The following is a 13,662-nucleotide window of genomic DNA, read 5'->3' as shown; positions in this document are numbered from 1 at the left end:
TGGTGCCACTGAACCTTCTGCACTGTGAATCTGCTGAACTATTGACAGCTGCGCTCTTGATATGTAGGGTCGAAACCTTTATCTCTGCCCCTCTATCACGATTTGTTGAAGATGCTGTGATTTCCCGCTTTACCGATTTACTGCGATTTAGCCAACTTCAGGAAATTAGTGCAAGCAACGGACAATAGATCTTATCGATAATTTACGGAAACTGTTGACATTGTTTTTGATACAGGTGCTTGGAAAAAAAAAGTCCAAAAATGTATCCACCTCGCAAAAGACACTTGTCAGAAATGGGATTCGAACCCACGCCTCCAAAGGAGACTGCGACCTGAACGCAGCGCCTTAGAGCACTCGGCCATCCTGACACTCTTGACACTAGAATGACAGCTCAATTTCCAGCTTATAAACCAAAATGAGTGCCATGTACTGAGTGAATGTTATTTAATGTTCTCTGTATTTTCAATTCCAGACCTTCCTGCTCAGGGAAACAGTGGGATGTAAAGCTGATGAAGGAGAGAGGATGGATCATCCTGACAGTGGACCCTGTGGTGACTGCTACTAATTCTCAATCATCTACTACATGGGGTGTGGACATGCAGAAATTTGAGCCAGTGCATATGGCCGGTGGTGACTGCTACTAATTCTCATGATGCACACCAAGGGAGGTAGGGAGTGTTAGTCTCCCCCGAGTTTTGGAGTTGGATGGTAGGTGCGGTGATGTGGAATCGGAGAGAATAAAAGGTAGGGGAAGGTGTTCCTCGTGGCCAACGACTCCATATTATTCTTTGTGTATTTATTAAAACTTCTCTGCAAAACAGGCACTGTGTGTGCACGACGCAACACCCCCACCCCTCCCATCCCCTGAATACAGAAGTTAAAAACCAGCTGTGATTGGGACGCAGGGGACCCTGGTGCCACTGAACCTTCGGCACTGTGAACCTGCTGAACTATTGACAGCTGTGCTTTTGATATGTAGGGTCGAAACTTTTATCTCGGCCCCTCTATCACGATTTGTTGAAGATGCTGTGATTTCCTGCTTTACCGATTTAATGCGATTTAGCCAACTTCAGGCAATTAGTGCAAGCAACGGACAATAGATCTTATCGATAATTTAGAGAAACTGTTGACATTGTTTTTGATATGGGTGCTTGTAAAAAAAAAGTCCAAAAATGTATCCACCTCGCAAAAGACACTTGTCAGAAGTCGGGTTTGAACCCACGTCTCCATGGGAGACTGCAACCTTAAAGCAGCACCTTAGACCACCTGGCCATCCTGACACTCTTGACACCAGACTGACAGCTCAATTTCCAGCTTATAAACCAAAATGAGTGCCATGTACTGAGTGAATGTTATTTAATGTTCTCTGTATTTTCAAATCCAGACCTTCCTGCTCAGGGAAACAGTGGGATCTAAAGCTGAAGAAGGAGAGAGGATGGATCATCCTGACAGTGGACCCTGTGGTGACTGCTACTAATTCTCAATCATCTACTACATGGGGTGTGGCCATGCAGAATTTTGAGCCAGTGCATATGGCCGGTGGTGACTGCTACTAATTCTCAATCATCTACTACAGGGGGTGTGGACATGCAGAATTTGGAACCAGTTCAAGATTCAGATCAGGAGGTGCCTGGCTCCATACTAATCAACTCAGTGCCTCTGAGAAAGGACTTGAACGGTACAGTTTGAGTCCTCAACCGCCATGCTCAACGCGGCTGCAAGGATTCGGGGTGGATTGACTGAATGTGGTATTTATTGTTGTGTACTATTCTTGTATACTGGATTAGTATAGTATCTTTTTTTTGAGCAGCTATGTTTGTTTTGTATTGGTTAAGGAGAAATGTTGTGTTCGTCATGGGCACGCCCATGATGCACACCAAGGGAGGTAGGGAGTGTTAGTCTCCCCCGAGTTTTGGAGTTGGATGGTAGGTGCGGTGATGTGGAATCGGAGAGAATAAAAGGTAGGGGAAGGTGTTCCTCGTGGCCAAAGACTCCATATTATTCTTTGTGTATTTATTAAAACTTATCTGCAAAACAGGCACTGTGTGTGCACGACGCAACACCCCCAGCCCTCCCATCCCCTGAATACAGAAGTTAAAAACCAGCTGTGATTGGGACGCAGGGGACCCTGGTGCCACTGAACCTTCTGCACTGTGAACCTGCTGAACTATTGACAGCTGCGCTTTTGATATGTAGGGTCGAAACCTTTATCTCGGCCCCTCTATCACGATTTGTTGAAGATGCTGTGATTTCCTGCTTTACCGATTTACTGAGATTTAGCCAACTTCAGGCAATTAGTGCAAGCAACGGAAAATAGATCTTATCGATAATTTACAGAAACTGTTGACATTGTTTTTGATACGGTGCTTGGGAAAAAAAAGTCCAAAAATGTATCCACCTCGCAAAATACACTTGTCAGAAGTGGGATTTGAACCCACACCTCCAAGGGAGGCTGCGACCTGAACGCAGCTCCTTAGACCACTCGGCCATCCTGACACTCTTTACACCTTGCTCAAGGATCAATTTCGAGCGTATAAACCAAAATGAGTGCCATGTACTGAGTGAATGTTGTTTAATGTCCTCTGTATTTTCAATTCCAGACCTTCCTGCTCAGGGAAACAGTGGGATCTGAAGCTGATGAAGGAGAGAGGATGGATTATCCTGACAGTGAATCCGGTGGTGACTGCTACTAATTCTCAATCATCGACTACATGGGGTGTGGACATGCAGAAGTTTGAGCCAGTGCACATGGCCGGTGGTGACTGCTACTAATTCTCAATCATCTACTACAAGGGGTGTGGACATGCAGAATTTGGAGCCAGTTCAAGATTCAGATCAGGAGGTGCCTGGCTCCATACCAATCAACTCAGTGCCTCTGAGACAAGGACTTGAACGGTACAGTTTGAGTCCTCGACCGCCATGCTCAACGCGGCTGCAAGGATTCGGGGTGTATTGACTGAATGTGGCATTTCTTGTTGTGTACTAATCTTGTATACTGGATCAGTATAGTATCTTTTTTTTGAGCAGCTAAGTTTGTTTTGTATTGGTTAAGGAGAAATGTGGTGTTCGTCATGGGCACGCCGATGATGCACACCAAGGGAGGTAGGGAGTGTTAGTCTCCCCCGAGTTTTGGAGTTGGATGGTAGGCGTGGTGACGTGGAACCGGAGAGAATAAAAGGTCAGGGAAGGTGTTCCTCGTGGCCAATGACTCTATATTATTCTCTGTGTATTTATTAAAACTTATCTGCGAAACAGGCACCATGTGTGCACGATGCAACACACCCCTCCCATGGCCTGAATACAGAAGTTAAAAACCAGCTGTGATTGGGACGCAGGGGACCCTGGTGCCACTGAACCTTCTGCACTGTGAACCTGCTGAACTATTGACAGCTGCGCTCTTGATATGTAGGGTCGAAACCTTTATCTCTGCCCCTCTATCACGATTTGTTGAAGATGCTGTGATTTCCCGCTTTACCGATTTACTGCGATTTAGCCAACTTCAGGAAATTAGTGCAAGCAACGGACAATAGATCTTATCGATAATTTACAGAAACTGTTGACATTGTTTTTGATACGGGTGCTTGGAAAAAAAAATTAAAAAAATGTATCCACCTCGCAAAAGACACTTGTTAGGAGTAGGGTTTGAACCCACGTTTCCAAGGGAGACTGCGACCTGAACCCAGAACCTTAGACCACCTGGCCATGCTGACACTCTTGACACCAGACGGATGGCTCAATTTCCAGCTTATAAACCAAAATGAGTGCCATGTACTGAGTGAATTTTATTTAATGTCCTCTGTATTTTCAATTCCAGACCTTCCTGCTCAGGGAAACAGTGGGATCTGAAGCTGATGAAGAAGAGAGGATGGATCATCCTGACAGTGAATCCGGTGGTGACTGCTACTAATTCTCAATCATCGACTACATGGGGTGTGGACATGCAGAAGTTTGAGCCACTGCAAATGGCCGGTGGTGACTGCTACTAGTTCTCAATCATCTACTACAAGGGGTGTGGACATGCAGAATTTGGAGCCAGTTCAAGATTCAGATCAGGAGGTGCCTGGCTCCATACCAATCAACTCAGTGCCTCTGAGACAAGGACTTGAACGGTACAGTTTGAGTCCTCAACCGCCATGCTCAACGCGGCTGCAAGGATTCGGGGTGGATTGACTAAATTTGGCATTTCTTGTTGTGTACTATTCTTGTATACTGGATTAGTATAGTATCTTTTTTTTGAGCAGCTATGTTTGTTTTGTATTGGTTAAGGAGAAATGCTGTGTTCGTCATGGGCACGCCTATGATACACACCAAGGTAGGTAGGGACTGTTAGTCTCCCCCGAGTTTTGGAGTTGGATGGTAGGCGCGGTGACGTGGAACCGAAGAGAATAAAAGGTCAGGGAAGGTGTTCCTCGTGGCCAATGACTCTATATTATTCTCTGTGTATTTATTAAAACTTATCTGCGAAACAGGCACCGTGTGTGCACGATGCAACACACCCCTCCCATGCCCTGAATACAGAGGTTAAAAACCAGCTGTGATTGGGACGCAGGGGACCCTGGTGCCACTGAACCTTCTGCACTGTGAACCTGCTGAACTATTGACAGCTGCGCTCTTGATATGTAGGGTCGAAACCTTTATCTCTGCCCCTCTATCACGATTTGTTGAAGATGCTGTGATTTCCCGCTTTACCGATTTACTGCGATTTAGCCAACTTCAGGAAATTAGTGCAAGCAACGGACAATAGATCTTATCGATAATTTACAGAAACTGTTGACATTGTTTTTGATACAGGTGCTTGGAAAAAAAAAGTCCAAAAATGTATCCACCTCGCAAAAGACACTTGTCAGAAGTGGGATTTGAACCCACGCCTCCAAAGGAGACTGCGACCTGAACACAGCACCTTAGACCACTCGGCCATCCTGACACTCTTGACACTGCACTGATGGCTCAATTTCCAGCTTATAAACCAAAATGAGTGCCATGTACTGAGTGAATGTTGTTTAATATCCTCTGTATTTTCAATTCCAGACCTTCCTGCTCAGGGAAACAGTGGGATCTGAAGCTGATGAAGGAGAGAGGATGGATCATCCTGACAGTGGATCCGGTGGTGACTGCTACCAATTCTCAATCATCTACTACATGGGGTGTGGACATGCTGAATTTTGAGCCAGTGCACATGGCCGGTGGTGACTGCTACTAATTCTCAATCATCTACTACAGGGAGTGTGGACATGCAGAATTTGGAGCCAGTTCAAGATTCAGATCAGGAGGTGCCTGGCTCCATACCAATCAACTCAGTGCCTCTGAGACAAGGACTTGAACGGTACAGTTTGAGTCCTCGACCGCCATGCTCAACGCGGCTGCAAGGATTCGGGGTGGATTGACTGAATGTGGCATTTCTTGTTGTGTACTATTCTTGTATACTGGATTAGTATAGTATCTTTTTTTTGAGCAGCTATGTTTGTTTTGTATTGGTTAAGGAGAAATGTTGTGTTCGTCATGGGCGCGCCTATGATGCACACCAAGGGAGGTAGGGAGTGTTAGTCTCCCCCGAGTTTTGGAGTTGGATGGTAGGCGCGGTGACGTGGAACCGGAGAGAATAAAAGGTCAGGGAAGGTGTTCCTCGTGGCCAATGACTCTATATTATTCTCTGTGTATTTATTAAAACTTATCTGCGAAACAGGCACCGTGTGTGCACGATGCAACACACCCCTCCCATGCCCTGAATACAGAAGTTAAAAACCAGCTGTGATTGGGACGCAGGGGACCCTGGTGCCACTGAACCTTCTGCACTGTGAACCTGCTGAACTATTGACAGCTGCGCTCTTGATATGTAGGGTCGATACCTTTATCTCTGCCTCTCTATCACGATTTGTTGAAGATGCTGTGATTTCCCGCTTTACCGATTTACTGCGATTTAGCCAACTTCAGGAAATTAGTGCAAGCAACGGACAATAGATCTTATCGATAATTTACAGAAACTGTTGACACTGTTTTTGATACAGGTGCTTGGAAAAAAAAAGTCCAAAAATGTATCCACCTCGCAAAAGACACTTGTCAGAAGTGGGATTCTAACCCATGCCTCCAAAGGAGACTGTGACCTGAACGCAACACCTTAGACCACTCAGCCATCCTGACACTCTTGACACTGCACTGATGGCTCAATTTCCAGCTTATAAACCAAAATGAGTGCCATGTACTGAGTGAATGTTATTTAATGTCCTCTGTATTTTCAATTCCAGACCTTCCTGCTCAGGGAAACAGTGGGATCTGAAGCTGATGAAGGAGAGAGGATGGATCATCCTGACAGTGGACCCTGTGGTGAGTGCTACTAATTCTCAATCATCTACTACATGGGGTGTGGACTTGCAGAATTTTGAGCCAGTGCATATGGCCGGTGGTGACTGCTACTAATTCTCAATCATCTACTACAGGGGGTGTGGAGATGCAGAATTTGGAGCCAGTTCAAGATTCAGATCAGGAGGTGCCTGGCTCCATACCAATCAACTCAGTGCCTCTGAGACAAGGACTTGAACGGTACAGTTTGAGTCCTCCACCGCCATGCTCAACGCGGCTGCAAGGATTAGGGGTGGATTGACTGAATGTGGTATTTATTGTTGTGTACTATTCTTGTATACTGGATTAGTATAGTATCTTTTTTTTGAGCAGCTATGTTTGTTTTGTATTGGTTAAGGAGAAATGTTGTGTTCGTCATGGGCACGCAAATGATGCACACCAAGGGAGGTAGGGAGTGTTAGTCTCCCCCGAGTTTTGGAGTTGGATGCTAGGTGCGGTGATGTGGAATCGGAGAGAATAAAAGGTAGGGGAAGGTGTTCCTCGTGGCCAAAGACTCCATATTATTCTTTGTGTATTTATTAAAACTTCTCTGCAAAACAGGCACTGTGTGTGCACGACGCAACACCCCCACCCCTCCCATCCCCTGAATACAGAAGTTAAAAACCAGCTGTGATTGGGACGCAGGGGACCCTGGTGCCACTGAACCTTCGGCACTGTGAACCTGCTGAACTATTGACAGCTGTGCTTTTGATATGTAGGGTCGAAACCTTTATCTCGGCCCCTCTATCACGATTTGTTGGAGATGCTGTGATTTCCTGCTTTACCGATTTACTGCGATTTAGCCAACTTCAGGCAATTAGTGCAAGCAACGGACAATAGATCTTATCGATAATTTACAGAAACTGTTGACATTGTTTTTGATACAGGTGCTTGGAAAAAAAAAGTCCAAAAATGTATCCACCTCGCAAAAGTCACTTGTCAGAAGTGGGATTCGAACCCACGCCTCCAAAGGGGACTGCGACCTGAACGCAGCGCCTTAGACCACTCGGCCATCCTGACACTCTTGACACTGCACTGATGGCTCAATTTCCAGCTTATAAACCAAAATGAGTGACATGTACTGAGTGAATGTTGTTTAATATCCTCTGTATTTTCAATTCCAGACCTTCCTGCTCAGGGAAACAGTGGGATCTGAAGCTGATGAAGGAGAGAGGATGGATCATCCTGCCAGTGGATCCGGTGGTGACTGCTACCAATTCTCAATCATCTACTACATGGGGTGTGGCCATGCTGAGTTTTGAGCCAGTGCACATGGCCGGTGGTGACTGCTACTAATTCTCAATCATCTACTACAGGGGGTGTGGACATGCAGAATTTGGAGCCAGTTCAAGATTCAGATCAGGAGGTGCCTGGCTCCATACCAATCAACTCAGTGCCTCTGAGACAAGGACTTGAACGGTACAGTTTGAGTCCTCGACCGCCATGCTCAACGCGGCTGCAAGGATTCGGGGTGGATTGACTGAATGTGGCATTTCTTGTTGTGTACTATTCTTGTATACTGGTTTAGTATAGTATCTTTTTTTTTAGCAGCTATGTTTGTTTTGTATTGGTTTAGGAGAAATGTTGTGTTCGTCATGGGCACGCCTATGATGCACACCAAGGGAGGTAGGGAGTGTTAGTCTCCACCGAGTTTTGGAGTTGAATGGTAGGCGCAGTGACGTGGAACCGGAGTGAATAAAAGGTAGGGGAAGGTATTCCTCGTGGCCAAAGACTCCATATTATTCTTTGTGTATTTATTAAAACTTATCTGCAAAACAGGCACTGTGTGTGCACGACGCAACACACCCCTCCCATGCCCTGAATACAGAAGTTAAAAACCAGCTGTGATTGGGACGCAGGGGACCCTGGTGCCACTGAACCTTCTGCACTGTGAACCTGCTGAACTATTGACAGCTGCGCTCTTGATATGTAGGGTCGAAACCTTTATCTCTGCTCCTCTATCACGATTTGTTGAAGATGCTGTGATTTCCCGCTTTTCCAATTTACTGCGATTTAGCCAACTTCAGGAAATTAGTGCAAGCAACGGACAATAGATCTTATCGATAATTTACAGAAACTGTTGACATTGTTTTTGATACGGGTGCTTGGAAAAAAAAAGTCCAAAAATGTATCCACCTCGCAAAAGACACTTGTCAGAAGTGGGATTCGAACCCATGCCTCCAAAGGAGACTGCGACCTGAACGCAGCGCCTTAGACCACTCGGCCATCCTGACACTCTTGACACTGCACTGATGGCTCAATTTCCAGCTTATAAACCAAAATGAGTGCCATGTACTGAGTGAATGTTGTTTATTGATCTCTGTATTTTCAATTCCAGACCTTACTGCTCAGGGAAACAGTGGGATCTGAAGCTGATGAAGGAGGGAGGATGGATCATCCTGACAGTGGATCCGGTGGTGACTGCTACTAATTCTCAATCATCTACTACATGGGGTTGGACATGCTTAATTTTGAGCCAGTGCACATGGCCGGTGGTGACTGCTACTAATTCTCAATCATCTACTACAGGGAGTGTGGACATGCAGAATTTGGAGCCAGTTCAAGATTCAGATCAGGAGGTGTCTGGCTCCATACCAATGAACTCAGTGCCTCTGAGACAAGGACTTGAACGGTACAGTTTGAGTCCTCGACCGCCATGCTCAACGGGGCTGCAAGGATTCGGGGAGGATTAACTGAATGTGGCATTTCTTGTTGTGTACTATTCTTGTATAATGGTTTAGTATAGTATCTTTTTTTTGAGCAGCTATGTTTGTTTTGTCTTGGTTAAGGAGAAATGTTGTGTTCGTCATGGGCACCCCTATGATGCACACCAAGGGAGGTAGGGAGTGTTAGTCTCCCCCGAGTTTTGGAGTTGGATGGTAGGCGCGGTGACGTGGAACCGGAGTGAATAAAAGGTAGGGGAAGGTGTTCCTCGTGGCCAAAGACTCCATATTATTCTTTGTGTATTTATTAAAACTTCTCTGCAAAACAGGCACTGTGTGTGCACGACGCAACACCCCCACCCCTCCCATCCCCTGAATACAGAAGTTAAAAAACAGCTGTGATTGGGACGCAGGGGACCCTGGTGCCACTGAACCTTCGGCACTGTGAACCTGCTGAACTATTGACAGCTGTGCTTTTGATATGTAGGGTCGAAACCTTTATCTCGGCCACCCTATCACGATTTGTTGAAGATGCTGTGATTTCCTGCTTTACCGATTTAATGCGATTTAGCGAACTTCAGGCAATTAGTGCAAGCAACGGACAATAGATCTTATCGATAATTTACAGAAACTGTTGACATTGTTTTTGATAAGGGTGCTTGGAAAAAAAAAGTCCAAAAATGTATTCACCTCGCAAAAGACACTTGTCAGAAGTGGGGTTTGAACCCACATCATCATGGGAGACTGTGACCTGAACGCAGCACCTTAGACCACCTGGACATCCTGACACTCTTGACACCAGACTGATGGCTCAATTTCCAGCTTATAAACCAAAATGAGTGCCATGTACTGAGTGAATGTTATTTAATGTCCTCTGTATTTTCAATTCCAGACCTTCCTGCTCAGGGAAACAGTGGGATCTGAAGCTGATGAAGGAGAGAGGATGGATCATCCTGACAGTGGACCCTGTGGTGACTGCTACTAATTCTCAATCATCTACTACATGTGGTGTGGACATGCAGAATTTTGAGCCAGTGCATATGGCCGGTGGTGACTGCTACTAATTCTCAATCATCTACTACAGGGGGTGTGGACATGCAGAATTTGGAGCCAGGTCAGGATTCAGATCAGGAGGTGCCTGGCTCCATACCAATCAACTCAGTGCCTCTGAGACAAGGACTTGAATTTACAGTTTGAGTCCTCGACCGCCATGCTCAACGCGGCTGCAAGGATTCGGGGTGGATTGACTGAATGTGGTATTTATTGTTGTGTACTATTCTTGTATACTGGACTAGTATAGTATCTTTTTTTTGAGCAGCTATGTTTGTTTTGTATTGGTTAAGGAGAAATGTTGTGTTCGTCATGGGCACGCCCATGATGCACACCAAGGGAGGTAGGGAGTGTTAGTCTCCCCCGAGTTTTGGAGTTGGATGGTAGGTGCGGTGATGTGGAATCGGAGAGAATAAAAGGTAGGGGAAGGTGTTCCTCGTGGCCAAAGACTCCATATTATTCTTTGTGTATTTATTAAAACTTATCTGCAAAACAGGCACTGTGTGTGCACGACGCAACACCCCCAGCCCTCCCATCCCCTGAATACAGAAGTTAAAAACCAGCTGTGATTGGGACGCAGGGGACCCTGGTGCCACTGAACCTTCTGCACTGTGAACCTGCTGAACTATTGACAGCTGCGCTTTTGATATGTAGGGTCGAAACCTTTATCTCGGCCCCTCTATCACGATTTGTTGAAGATGCTGTGATTTCCTGCTTTACCGATTTACTGTGATTTAGCCAACTTCAGGCAATTAGTGCAAGCAACGGAAAATAGTTCTTATCGATAATTTACAGAAACTGTTGACATTGTTTTTGATACGGTGCTTGGGAAAAAAAAGTCCAAAAATGTATCCACCTCACAAAATACACTTGTCAGAAGTGGGATTTGAACCCACACCTCCAAGGGAGGCTGCGACCTGAACGCAGTGCCTTAGACCACTTGGCCATCCTGACACTCTTCACACCTTGCTCAAGGATCAATTTCGAGCGTATAAACCAAAATGAGTGCCATGTACTGAGTGAATGTTGTTTAATGTCCTCTGTATTTTCAATTCCAGACCTTCCTGCACAGGGAAACAGTGGGATCTGAAGGTGATGAAGGAGAGAGGATGGATCATCCTGACAGTGAATCCGGTGGTGACTGCTACTAATTCTCAATCATCGACTATATGGGGTGTGGACATGCAGAAGTTTGAGCCAGTGCACATGGCCGGTGGTGACTGCTACTAATTCTCAATCATCTACTACAGGGGGTGTGGACATGCAGAATTTGGAGCCAGTTCAAGATTCAGATCAGGAGGTGCCTGGCTCCATACCAATCAACTCAGTGCCTCAGAGACAAGGACTTGAACGGTACAGTTTGAGTCCTCGACCGCCATGCTCAACGCGGCTGCAAGGATTCGGGGTGGATTGACTGAATGTGGCATTTCTTGTTGTGTACTATTCATGTATACTGGATTAGTATAGTATCTTTTTTTTGAGCAGCTATGTTTGTTTTGAATTGGTTAAGGAGAAATGTTGTGTTCATCATGGGCACGCCTATGATGCACACCAAGGGAGGTAGGGAGTGTTAGTCTCCCCCGAGTTTTGGAGTTGGATGGTAGGCGCGGTGACGTGGAACCAGAGAGAATAAAAGGTCAGGGAAGGTGTTCCTCATGGCCAATGACTCTATATTATTCTCTGTGTATTTATTAAAACTTATCTGCGAAACAGGCATCATGTGTGCACGATGCAACACACCCCTCCCATGCCCTGAATACAGAAGTTAAAAACCAGCTGTGATTGGGACGCAGGGGACCCTGGTGCCACTGAACCTTCTGCACTGTGAACCTGCTGAACTATTGACAGCTGCGCTCTTGATATGTAGGGTCGAAACCTTTATCTCTGCCCCTCTATCACGATTTGTTGAAGATGCTGTGATTTCCCGCTTTACCGATTTACTGCGATTTAGCCAACTTCAGGAAATTAGTGCAAGCAACGGACAATAGATCTTATCGATAATTTACAGAAACTGTTGACATTGTTTTTGATACAGGTGCTTGGAAAAAAAAAGTCCAAAAATGTATCCACCTCGCAAAAGACACTTGTCAGAAGTGGGATTTGAACCCACGCCTCCAAAGGAGACTGCGATCTGAACACAGCACCTTAGACCACTCGGCCATCCTGACACTCTTGACACTGCACTGATGGCTCAATTTCCAGCTTATAAACCAAAATGAGTGCCATGTACTGAGTGAATGTTGTTTAATATCCTCTGTATTTTCAATTCCAGACCTTCCTGCTCAGGGAAACAGTGGGATCTGAAGCTGATGAAGGAGAGAGGATGGATCATCCTGACAGTGGATCCGGTGGTGACTGCTACCAATTCTCAATCATCTACTACATGGGGTGTGGACATGCTGAATTTTGAGCCAGTGCACATGGCCGGTGGTGACTGCTACTAATTCTCAATCATCTACTACAGGGAGTGTGGACATGCAGAATTTGGAGCCAGTTCAAGATTCAGATCAGGAGGTGCCTGGCTCCATACCAATCAACTCAGTGCCTCTGAGACAAGGACTTGAACGGTACAGTTTGAGTCCTCGACCGCCATGCTCAACGCGCCTGCAAGGATTCGGGGTGGATTGACTGAATGTGGCATTTCTTGTTGTGTACTATTCTTGTATACTGGATTAGTATAGTATCTTTTTTTTGAGCAGCTATGTTTGTTTTGTATTGGTTAAGGAGAAATGTTGTGTTCGTCATGGGCGCGCCTATGATGCACACCAAGGGAGGTAGGGAGTGTTAGTCTCCCCGAGTTTTGGAGTTGGATGGTAGGCGCGGTGACGTGGAACCGGAGAGAATAAAAGGTCAGGGAAGGTGTTCCTCGTGGCCAATGACTCTATATTATTCTCTGTGTATTTATTAAAACTTATCTGCGAAACAGGCACCGTGTGTGCACGATGCAACACACCCCTCCCATGCCCTGAATACAGAAGTTAAAAACCAGCTGTGATTGGGACGCAGGGGACCCTGGTGCCACTGAACCTTCTGCACTGTGAACCTGCTGAACTATTGACAGCTGCGCTCTTGATATGTAGGGTCGATACCTTTATCTCTGCCTCTCTATCACGATTTGTTGAAGATGCTGTGATTTCCCGCTTTACCGATTTACTGCGATTTAGCCAACTTCAGGAAATTAGTGCAAGCAACGGACAATAGATCTTATCGATAATTTACAGAAACTGTTGACACTGTTTTTGATACAGGTGCTTGGAAAAAAAAAGTCCAAAAATGTATCCACCTCGCAAAAGACACTTGTCAGAAGTGGGATTCTAACCCATGCCTCCAAAGGAGACTGTGACCTGAACGCAACACCTTAGACCACTCAGCCATCCTGACACTCTTGACACTGCACTGATGGCTCAATTTCCAGCTTATAAACCAAAATGAGTGCCATGTACTGAGTGAATGTTATTTAATGTCCTCTGTATTTTCAATTCCAGACCTTCCTGCTCAGGGAAACAGTGGGATCTGAAGCTGATGAAGGAGAGAGGATGGATCATCCTGACAGTGGACCCTGTGGTGACTGCTACTAATTCTCAATCATCTACTACATGGGGTGTGGACTTGC

General features: G+C 45.7%; 4 non-coding genes across 4 annotated transcripts; all 4 read right to left on the bottom strand.

Moving 5' to 3' along the window:
* Positions 1 to 4,841: 4,841 nt before the first annotated feature.
* On the bottom strand, positions 4,842 to 4,924 carry TRNAL-CAG (transfer RNA leucine (anticodon CAG)). The gene has a single exon. It is a non-coding gene; the product is annotated as a tRNA-Leu (tRNA).
* Positions 4,925 to 7,273: 2,349 nt separating this feature from the next.
* TRNAL-CAG (transfer RNA leucine (anticodon CAG)) lies at positions 7,274 to 7,356 on the bottom strand. The gene has a single exon. It is a non-coding gene; the product is annotated as a tRNA-Leu (tRNA).
* Positions 7,357 to 8,487: 1,131 nt separating this feature from the next.
* TRNAL-CAG (transfer RNA leucine (anticodon CAG)) lies at positions 8,488 to 8,570 on the bottom strand. The gene has a single exon. It is a non-coding gene; the product is annotated as a tRNA-Leu (tRNA).
* Positions 8,571 to 12,134: 3,564 nt separating this feature from the next.
* On the bottom strand, positions 12,135 to 12,217 carry TRNAL-CAG (transfer RNA leucine (anticodon CAG)). Its single transcript has one exon. It is a non-coding gene; the product is annotated as a tRNA-Leu (tRNA).
* Positions 12,218 to 13,662: the final 1,445 nt, after the last annotated feature.

This window comes from Pleurodeles waltl, unplaced genomic scaffold, assembly GCF_031143425.1.
Source record: "Pleurodeles waltl isolate 20211129_DDA unplaced genomic scaffold, aPleWal1.hap1.20221129 scaffold_39, whole genome shotgun sequence".
Classification (NCBI taxonomy): Eukaryota; Metazoa; Chordata; class Amphibia; order Caudata; family Salamandridae; genus Pleurodeles; species Pleurodeles waltl.
This window is presented reverse-complemented; position numbering and strand designations above follow the sequence as displayed.